This window comes from Pteropus medius, unplaced genomic scaffold (assembly GCF_902729225.1).
Source record: "Pteropus medius unplaced genomic scaffold, Ma_sr-lr_union100, whole genome shotgun sequence".
In the NCBI taxonomy this organism is placed as follows: Eukaryota; Metazoa; Chordata; class Mammalia; order Chiroptera; family Pteropodidae; genus Pteropus; species Pteropus medius.
The window spans coordinates 1,003,573-1,015,100 of NW_024345601.1; the positions used below are offsets into that span (position 1 = coordinate 1,003,573).

The window sequence follows — 11,528 nt, forward strand, 5'->3', positions numbered from 1 at the left end:
AAGAAACAGGAAAAGATAATCCATATATCAGAAAGAAAAAACAAAACAGGTGACATAAACTGCCTGTGAGAGTGGCTAGATGTGGGATTTAAAGGGGAAAAGAGAACTTTAAAATAGCCATTATAAATATGTTGAGAGAACTAAAAGAAAGTGTAATAAAAGAAGTAAAGGAAGATCTGATGACAATGTCACAACAGAAAGAATATCATTACAGAGAAAGGTATTCTAAAAGAGAACCAAATTGAAATTCTAGAGTTCGGAAGTACAAAAACTGAAATATTAAAGTTTGCTAGAGAATTTGAATAATAGATTTGAATTGACAGAAGAAGGGATTAGCTAACTTGAAGAAAAATTGATCTTGATTGTGAAAGCTAAGGAACAGAGTGAGAAAGGAATAAAGAAAAATGAACAGAGCCTGAGAGAAATGTGGGATAGCATCTAGTGTATCAACATCAGTGCACCAGAAGGAAAGGAGAGACAGAAAGGAAGAGGAAATATTCATAGAATTAATGGCAGAAAAATTTCCAAATTTATTTAAAAACAATAATCCACACATTTAGGATGTCAAGTAGGATTAACACAAAGAGATCCACAAACAGGTATATCACAATAAAAATGATGAAAGTCAAAGGCTAAAAGAAAATTTTAATACAGCAATAGAAAAACTCATCACTTATGATGAAATCCCAATAATACTAACAGCTGATTTCTTAGCAGAAATAATTGAAGACAGAGGCAATGGAATAATATATTTTAAGCGCTTAAAAAACTGTTAACCAAGAATTTTATATCCAGTAAAGCTATCTTTCAAAATGAAGATAAAATAAAGACTTTCACTGCTTTAAAAAATAATGGATCTATGGCCATGCTACCCTGAACAAGCCCAATCCCATCTGGTCTCGGAAGCTAAGCAGGGTCGGGCCCGGTTAGTACTTAAATGGGAGATCACCTAGGAAGACCAGGTGCTGTAGGCATAAAAAATAAAAAAATAAGAGATTGTAAGCTGACAAGGTCCTTGCAATCTGTGAGGTCAACCAAGGGTTGCCTCACCTAAAAATATTAAAAATAAATAAAATTTTTTAAAAAAATTAGATAAATTAAAAAATTAAATAAATAAATAAATAAATAAATAAATAAATAAATAAATAATGGCATAATCTATTGCTACAAGACTTACCTTACACGAAATACTAAAGAAAGTCCTTCATACTGAAAATAAGTAACCCCAGTCATTAACTTGAATTTGCACACAAAAAACCAAATAGCTCCACTATGGGTAATTTTGCATAAAACAGTACAAATACATATTTTTCTCATTTCTTTTCACATGTAATTTTAAAAACAATTGTATAAAATAATATGTATATGAAGTAGTATCGGGCTCATCATTTGTAGAAATGTAATAAAGGTGTAATATACTTATCAATAATAACACAAAGCTGGAAAGGGGGAGGAAAGTTACTACACTTAAGGCGACGATTACAGATGATAAAGGAATAACTATAACAATGCATTGTTGAGTTTGTAGCATTAATAGCTATAGTATATGTAACATATAATAAAAATGAATGAAATGGAATCTATATAGTAATAATGCTTCTATGTGTAACTGCAGTTAAACAAGTGTAAGTCTGAAGCTGATTTTGATAAGTTAAGATGCATATAAACTCTAGAGCAACATTAAAAATAAACTCAAAAACTATAGTGAAACATTATTAGAAAAACTAAAATCCTACATTAGAAAATATTCACTTAAAAAAAATAAAGCAGTAAAGGAGGAATAGAGGAATAAAAAATATATGAGACATAAAAAACAAAAACTAAAATGTCAGTTGTAAATCGAACTATATTAACAATAGAATTAAATGTGAATGAATTAAACAGTCCAATCAAAAGTTAGTGCTTATCATACCAGATTAAAAAACAAAACAAAACAAAACAAAACAAACAAAACATGATTCAACTATATGCTGTCTACAAGAGACATACTTTACATCCAAAGATAAAAATAGTTTGGACAAATGGAAAAAGACATAAAATATATGAAAAAAATAAGAGAACAGTGTTTCCATGTAGCTAATGAGATTAAATATTACTTATAGATGGCATCATCCTTTTACCTGGGCAAGAGAGATAATACTTTAGAGGCCCCAAATATCATGAAAAGAAACAAAATTAACAAACATGTGAATACCTCTGTGACAACATCCATCTTAAGATTAATGCAGTTCAGGCCCCAGGCAAATGCTTCTCTATATTTCTTGTCTTATATCCCCCAAACAAAGGGTGATTGCATGTAAAGGCCATTAAGGTTTGTGAGTTGTGCCACAGCCAACATCAGAGACAGATTCAGCTTCAGAACACATGGAGATTTTAATCAGTGGAAACACTCAGGCAAAATAAGTAAGTAAATAAAGACAAATTATTTTCTCTCAGAAAGCATGAAGACCAGTTCTTGGATAACAAAGTACTATTTCCTAGTAGTATCAACTATCCATTTTCTTCCTTCTCTTCTGTGCTCCAATTTGTGTTTCCAGAAGTATTCATGAATTTTCATAGTATTTGCAAATTTGCACCTTTCGTGAAGGAACATTTACAATATTAACAATTATATCACTGTTACATATATAGCTATAAAATGTATATGTATAAAAATATATAAAATGTATATACTTACATATATTTATACATATACATGTGTATATATACATACAGTAATCTCCCCTCATGAAAAGTTTTACTTTTCATGATTTCTGTTGCTCATGGTCAATCACAGTCAGGAAATATTAAATGGAAAATTTCAGAAAAAAACAATTCATAAATTTTAAATTATATGCTATTCTGAGTAACATGATGAAATCTTGCACTATCCCTCTCTATCCCACCCAGGACACGACTCATCCCTTTGTCCAGCATATCTACACTGTGTACACTACCTTCCCATTACTCACTTAGCAGCCTTCTTGGTAATCTGATCAACTATTGTGGTATCTTATTACTTGTGTTCAAGTAGCCCTATAACAGCTTAATGCTATGTCACAGTGCATACATCATTCACATTCACTTGATCTTATCACAAAGGCTTTGTATCATCTCATATTGTTATAAGAAGGATAAGTACAGTACGATAAGATATTTTGAGAGAAAGAGACCACATTCATATAACTTTATTATAGTATATTGTTATGATTGTTCTATTTTTATTATTAATTATGGTTAATCTTATACTGTGCTTCATTTACATATTTATAAGAAAAAGCAATATATAAAGATTTGGTGCTATCCACAGTTTTAGGCATTCGTTGGGGGTCTTGGAAGGTATACCCTATGGATAAGGGGGCAGGGACACTGTATACTGTATGAACATAACATATGATTTTTTATTCTTTACATTTAGTAACTAGATGGACATTGAGTGTATCTATTACAGGAATTGAAAAAAACACAATTGGGTTGGACAAAGGATACATATGTGACTTTTTTTTTTCTTAATATGGTGGTATGGGCATTATCTTTTATAACACAATATCTAACTAATCCCCTATATTTGGACATCTATTATCCTATATTTGGACATATATTATCCTATAACTAGGGTTGAGATAAACAGCATTGCTGTTCAATTTTCGCAAACTTTCATGGGATAATTTTCTAGGAATTACTTATTGAGTTAAAGAGAATGCAAATTTTTTAATGTGAACTATGTTACTTTACGATGATTGGTAATTAGTTTAACAAATTTAATAAATATTTAAGTAATAGTGTCTAATTATAGTCTTCTGTGTAGCATTATATTGTCTTTTTCAGTTTTTTTCACATAACCAAATTTAATTCATCACAGAAAAAAATGACCACTGTTATAAAATTAAATTCTATCTCAGAAAATAAAAGTTGGGAATCTTAATAAACCTAGAATCTTTTAAGAGTTGTCTCACATACTTAGACAGAATACCTATACATGTATCACATGTACATATATTTGTATGTGTTATTTATAAAATGATTTGTTTATGAATGATTATTATAATACATGTTTCTATAATGACATTTGAGTGTACAGCCTGAACCATAGAATGTGCTGCAACTTTGGGCATTTCTCCCATTTGAAGCCTCTGTAGTTCAAAGAGAAATTTTATGCTTTGGGTAAATATTTATTTACAAAGGAAACTAACAGTAAAAAAAACTTCTTACCATTTCTTTTTACAGTCAAGTTTACTTTAAGTGAAAATACAATAAACATTTAGTAATAGGAAACAGAACCTAGGTTACTGAATAAAAATTATTAAATACCAGATAACAAAAAAGTCCCTCAAAGGAAAACTCAAACTAGTTATAGCACAGCCATCTTTTACTGAATTTGGCTTTTATGTGCTATTTGGTTCTCCAGGTTATTTCTACAACATATGTATAATCTTTTTGTGTTATATTAAAGGAACTATTCAACCAAAGAAATATATTGTCCAACTCATCTATTCATTTACACAAAAAGTGTTTTTTGCCAAATGGCCAAAATTCGATTTATAGTCTATATTTTGCTATTATTTTTTCAAGGAAAAATTAATGCTTATTTTCAGGTAACCCCATAAAAATAGTGAGCATTCACTTATTAATTAGGAGTTTCAAACTGAAGTATACATGAAACTGAACTGCATTAAATAGAGTTCTTAAAAACTATGCTAATTGACAGGTCATGTAGTTTAAATATTTACACACTAATTTGACACTCATCACTCTGATTTAAGCATCATAAATATGCAGAAATGATGCACAGTAGACAAAATTAAGACATCAGTTTCCCTCATGCCCCCATAGTCCTCTCTCTTAGATTTTCTTTTCAAAAGTATCCATGAGTGCTACAGTCTGAATGCTTGTGTCCCCCCAAATTTATATGTCGAAATTCTAATGCCTGATATGATGATATTAGGAGACAGGCCTTTGGGATGTGATTAGGACATGGCAATGCAGCCCTCATGAACTGGAATAGTGCCTTATGAAAGTGCCTTCTCTAGAAAAGGCAATTCTACTACGTGAGGACACACCAAGAAAGCTCTGACTATGAACCAGAAAAAGGATCCTCACCAAAACTCAACCATGCTGGGGCATTGATCTTCAGTTTCCCAGCCTACAGAACTCTAAGAAATCAATTTCTTTTGTTTATAAGACTTTAGGTCTGTGGTATTTTGTAAAAGCAGCTTGAGAAAACTAAGATCCTGACCCTTTATCACTCGCTAAGAAATCCTCTGGTTAAATGAATCTCTAGTAGGTCCTTAAAAGAGGACTTCTATTTGCCAGATCATGTTGTGACTTTTAGCCTCTTCTTAGACAGTTTCAAAAAAAGTGCTAGTGGTGAATCTAGTCCAAGTTAGGCCTTGCTTGAGGCCTTCAATTGAGGAGAATGACACATCAGTAAAATCCCATGAGTTATGACTTCAGTTACAGAACCCTACAACCCAAGTCCAAGAACTAAGCTAATTCAGGCCTACTTGGGGTCAATATAGGAGTGAGAGTGAACATGTGAGAGAATGATAGGACAGGAGTCTTAATTTTAACTTAAAAAGATGTCTGTGAATATTCTGTTCTCAGATGAGTCAATATTTTCTGAGTCCTAAGACATTTCTCCTCAAATGACCTTGTTTTCCAAAATAGCTCAAGACACATAGTTGCTCTCAATGATTGTCCTGAAAATTAGGACCCCTTCAAGCATGGCTCCACTGTGGCCAAAGCTGCTTACACTTGTCCTTGGCCTTCCTTAGGGTTTTTTTAACCTTAAATTAATTTCAGGCTACATTAAAATCAGAAAGGCACACTGATGCTACATGCCCCACCTCCCACTGATGATAGCTGAAGAAATATCACCACCTCAATGAAATGACTCTGCCAGAGCACCTAGCAAGGTTTTGTATATTGTTTTAATTAGGCAAATCTGTTTTAAAAGTCTTTTTTTTTTTTTAAGGATGTCACTAATAGAAAAGTAATTAGTCAGGAAGTATGATTATTTTTTGATTAACTGCATATTTTTGCATTTAAAGGAAAATGGTCCCCTAATTACATCTCTAGACATTTCTAATCTATATTTTCATAAAGCACAGAAGACTTTTTTCTTTTAAAAAGCAAAGGAATCATACTGTAAAGAAGATAGATTTAAAAAAAAAACGGATGAATTCATTTTTAAATATTTGAAGCATCATAAACTCATATATTAGAAAGCAAATGTTTTCATGTCCTCCCAGACATGCTTTGAGTTTCTCCTTAGATGTTTTCCTCCATAGGTAAGAGAAGAAAGCATGTTTAAAATTTAAATTGCTAATTATGTGTTGTAATTGGTGTGTGCTGTCCAGCCTCTCAGCAAAAATGACTGACTGGGAATGGAAGTTCAAATGCTGGCTCAGGGGATGACCTACCCCATGTTCCTTTGCTTGGCTTCAGATTCTCATTATACTGATTGGTGTGAAAACATTATGAGTCACATTGTTTCACTGGAAGATCAGTGAGAGAGGAATGGTGATAAGAGCCCTTAACTATCTGTCATTCCTCCCATGTGACTGCAGATGGATGGGCCACTTTACAGTGAAGAGCCATTATTTCTTTCTCAGTAAAATAAAGAGGTGGAATATAAGATTCATCCTCACTGCACGTTGTATGGTGTTTGTGGTAACTAGCCTCTGAGATGGTCCCCAGTAATATCTGCCTCTTGGAATTCATACCCTTGTGTAGCCTCCTTCCACCTCATCAGAGGGTTGGTCTGTGTGACTAATACATATGGCAGAAATGATGGTAGGTCATTTCTAAGATAAAGAAGATTATAAAGGACCTAACCTTCCTTCTCTTCCTTTCCCTCTCCTTCTCCTCTCTCTCTCTCTCCTCCTCTCCCTCTCCCTCTCTTCTTGATCTGGAAGAAGTAAGTTTAGAAGTGGATTCTCCAGCCCCAGTTGAGCCTTGAGATGATTGCAGGCCTGGTTGAAAGCTTGAGTTAAATCTCTTGAGAGACTCTGACTCAGAACCACTGAGCTAAAACCACTCCCAGGTTTCTGATCCTCAGAAACTATGTGAGATAATAAATATTGTTTTCAATCTTCTAAGTTTTAGGGTACTTTGTTATGAAGCAATAGATAATTAATACAATGGTCTCACTTTGAAATTCCACAGTCCAGTTAAGAAAGCAGTAGTAAGGATATTCAAAGACCTGGGTTTTCCTTTCCAACATGATTTTGGACAGTAATCAAACATTTTTCGAACAATTTTCATAATCCACAACATGAGGAATTATGTCTCTAATTGAACCCCTTATGGGCAACCTAATCATAACTTCTTATAAACAAAATGTGATTATTGTAATTATTACAAAAAAGAATTACTTTTAAAAAAATTGAGAGAATGCACTGGGGTGAAGGAGACTGACTATACATGTAGCAAAACTAGAGGTGAGCACAGAATAGGAGGGGGTGCAGAGATGTGCTAGAGCAGCTTTACCAGCTCACAGAATATAATTAACACCATCTTCTGTGAGCTGGTAAATAAAAACCAGGAATTTTATGACCTGGTTTAAAATACATCATTATTAAAAATTAAGTTATGTAAACTAATGATTAAATAAAATATATTAAAAACAAAGATAATAAATACTCAAACTTGTTATTCTTGATTATTTTATTAAATTTTACTATTATCTATGCCTTTGAGATTTTTAAAATATCTGCTGTATCTTTATGATAGAAAAAAATGATATACTGTAATGCTACCATATGTCTCTCCTCAATTTTGCCTTTAGTGACATCAATTGGTAGTTCGAAACTAGCAATAGTTGCAATATTTATACCATGATAATTGGCAAATACTAAATTCAGGGGTTCCCCTCCCTTCCCCAGAGCCAGTTGTCAAACATTTGCCAGCATGACACTGGAGTAAGTGGAGACCCCAATGGAAAGTAAAGAGAAAATGCAGTCTATTTGCCTCAGGAAGCACACAGTGAGAATTGGCATAAAAGTAGAGAGAAGAAAATAAAGGCTAGAAAAGGCTTTGTAATACAGAGGATATCCAGCCCACCAAAAGAGAGAGAAAAGTCAAATACTGTTTTAGTAGGCGTCTACTATTTCCATGAAACCTGAAGAGGAGACAAGGAAGAAGATCTCTGAAAAGAAAACAATGAATTAGAGAATCCAAGCATGGTTTATTGGCAGTAAAGGGCCAATGATATATCAGCAAATGCCTGAAAGGGGATCATGTAGTGGAAACTTTGAAGTCTCTATTCCTGGGGATGACTTGAAGAAGGAAATCGAGTATGAGAAAATATAAACTAAGTTTTAGGATTGAGGTATTAGATTTTTTTAATCTGTAATAACTCACCTCCAGGAGTGTCTTGGTAAATGTTTAACAACTGGCTTTCTGGGGGTGGAGATAGGGGCTGAAGAGAAAGCCTCAATTTTTATTTTTTTTATGATTTCCATTGTATAAGTATAAACAGACAGAAGAAGAAGACTATTTCTATATTTCAACACAACCTTATTCATCTATGTGCATTCTCCAGTCTGTTTTTCTATGTATGTTAGCTTATTCAAGCAGGTCTCTCCATTCCTGTATAAGAACTAAGTGTTTATTACCCCGGTACTGTCTGCAAACTGACAAAGTATTACAGCATCAATTTCTATAAGGGGCAATAAAAATTACTATCAATCACCTAAGGAAAGTATATTATATAAGATTATTCTAATGTTATTATTATTCGGGTGCGTAACCTTGAAAATACTCTTGAATTATTTGTTTTAATTTATTAAGATCATGACTTGTCCTACTTGATCAATATATTAAAAGAATCTTTTCTTCACCCCAAGAAAAATTCTATCCTGATGAACTAAAGAGGATATAGATTCAGCTAGATCTTTTTTCAAGCCCTAGTTCTGTCACTTACTACCTGTGTAACCTTGGGCAAATCACCAACGTCTCTCTGCTTTGTTTTTTGAATCTATAAAAAGGGTATAACAATTGTACCTAGCTCAAATGGATACTTTTAGGATTCAATAAGGTGATGTCTATGTAATGATTAAAGGAAACATTTGACTCCTCATACATACTCAATAAATTTCACCTTCAATTTTCACCTTCCTTTTCACCCTGTTCTTCATTGTGACTTCCCTCCCAACTTCTATCTACCTTCTTGCACTTGTTCTTCACACTCTAGCTCAAATCTCCTTCCCTTTGCTAACTCACTCTCTACTATGCTGCCCACTGTGATGACTGACTCTTCACTGAAGGCCAGATAACTTCTACTATCTTTATTATCTTTTGGATCCTTGTTCTTTAAGTTTAGATTTCTTTATCCCCCAAATTTGACCTCAATTTTTCAAAGAAAGGGATGACACCTTGTGCTTTCTGAGAATTTGCAGGGGATAATGCATGTAATGCACCATGCACATATGTGCTTATGTTATACCTACCATGGACATAATAATTTCTCATAAATAATTTAACTTAGATAGTAAATGGTCAATAATGTTGATACAAAAATATAGACATTAAAACATGACAAAAGTGATCAAATCTAATACTGAATAGATTGATGCATGGGGAGAAATAATGCATGTTTATCAGAACTTTAGCAAATGGACAAAGATAGATATTTATATCTATATCTGTATCAGTATCTGTATCTGTATCTATATCTATATCTGTATTTATATCTGTTTACATCTACATCTGTAGCTGTATCTAGATCCATATCTATATCTATATGTATACACATATACCAATTAACAACAAGCAGCAGAAAAGACCTCCAAATTGTATTAGTCAATTAATCTGAAAAAAAAAAAGTAGTAACAGTTGATAATAAGAATTTAGACTTGTACATGTAGTAGCTCCAAAGGCTGTTGAATGCTCCTGGGGGCGTCTATAACTATGAATTAGGAATTATAATTTATCGCTTGACTTGGAGGTCACCACTACATCTTAACGACAAGTAAAAAGCTAAACAGAAATTTGAAAACAACTACTTATCTAAGATCCATAACAGAAGGTAAAACACAGGGCAAACCACTGCCCCCAAGTTTGGACAGACAGACAGGTGACTACAGGGAGTCAAAGCTTAACATAATGAAGACTTGCAAGTGGAAACCACCATAAAATCTAGTGCAGGAGTAGAAAAACCTGAACTGTAATTGAACTGTGAGAGGCTCAGTGCAGAATTTAACTCTGAAAATTAACAACTCTAAAAGATCCAGTCATAAAGTAGACCCACAATATTGTGAGATTTACCTCCAGGAGCTCCACCAAGTTCCCAAGTAAATATCAGAGAAGTATCCCCTTGTGATACAGGCAGGAGAAAAGGAAAATGAACATTTTGAAATGCCAAAACACTGTTCTTCATAACAAGGCCTGCTCTCAGGGGAAACTAATTAATCAGAACCTAACCTGCTGGAGCATTCTCTGAGCCTAACTGACCTGAGGAAGGAAAGTAGCCAAATCTAGTCCACTTCAGCCATCTTGTTCAACCTAAGAAGGGGAGAAAAACAGAAACACTTGTGAAAGTTCACAGTCCTGAGGCACAGTCTCACTAAAAGACTGAGACTTAATCATAGGACTATAGAAAGTTTTCCATCTCTCCATATCTCACCACCACATTACTAAAGGCCTATTTACAGCATTTCCTTTTATCAGAACATAATGTCTGCCTATCAAGAAAAAAAATTAAAAGATATACCAAAAGGCAAGAAACACAATTTGAAGACACAGAGCATCAGAACCAGACATGGCACAAATGTTGGAATGATCAGGTCAGGAATTAAAAAAGAAAAACTATGATTAATATGCTAAGGGCTCTAATGGATAAAGTAGACAGCATTCCAGAACAGATGGGCAATGTAAGTAGAAACATAGAAAGCCTTAAAAAGAACCAAAATAAATGTTAGAGGTAAAAAGTACCGTAACAGAAAAACAAATGCCTTTTATGGGCTTATTAGTAAATTGGATATAGCTGGGGAAAGATTGAGCTTCAGGATGTATCAATAGAAACTTTGAAAACTAAAAAGCAAAGAGAAAAAGACTGAGAAAAAAAGAACAGAATATCCAAAGACTGTGGGACAACTGTAAAATGTGTAATGTACATATAATGGGAATATCAGACAGAGAAGAAGAGAGAAATAAACAGAATAAATATTTAAACAGAATAAATATTTAAAACAATAATGAGCATTTCTCCCAAATTTATCTCAGACACCAAATCACAGATCCAGGAAGCTCAGAGAACACCAAGCAGAATAAAGGCTTTAAAAATTATACTGAGGCATAATGTTTTCCAACTACAGAAAATAAAAAATAAAGAAAATAATTCTGAAAGAGGGGGGAAAAAACATCTACTTCTAAAAGAACAAAGATAAAAATTACAACCACTTCTCTTCAGAAACCAGTCAAGCAAGAAGAGAGCGAAATATTTAAAAGGTTGAGAGGAAAAGGCCACTAACCTAGAATTCTGTATCCCACAAAATTATTTTTCAAAAGTGAAGGAGAAATAAAGAGTTTCTCAGACAAACAAAATT

At 33.2% G+C, this 11,528-nt stretch overlaps 1 pseudogene; it reads left to right on the forward strand.

Annotated features, from left to right (window-relative positions):
- The first annotated feature begins 855 nt into the window (after window positions 1-855).
- Window positions 856-974, forward strand: LOC120612007 (uncharacterized; annotated as a pseudogene).
- The last annotated feature ends 10,554 nt before the right edge of the window (window positions 975-11,528 follow it).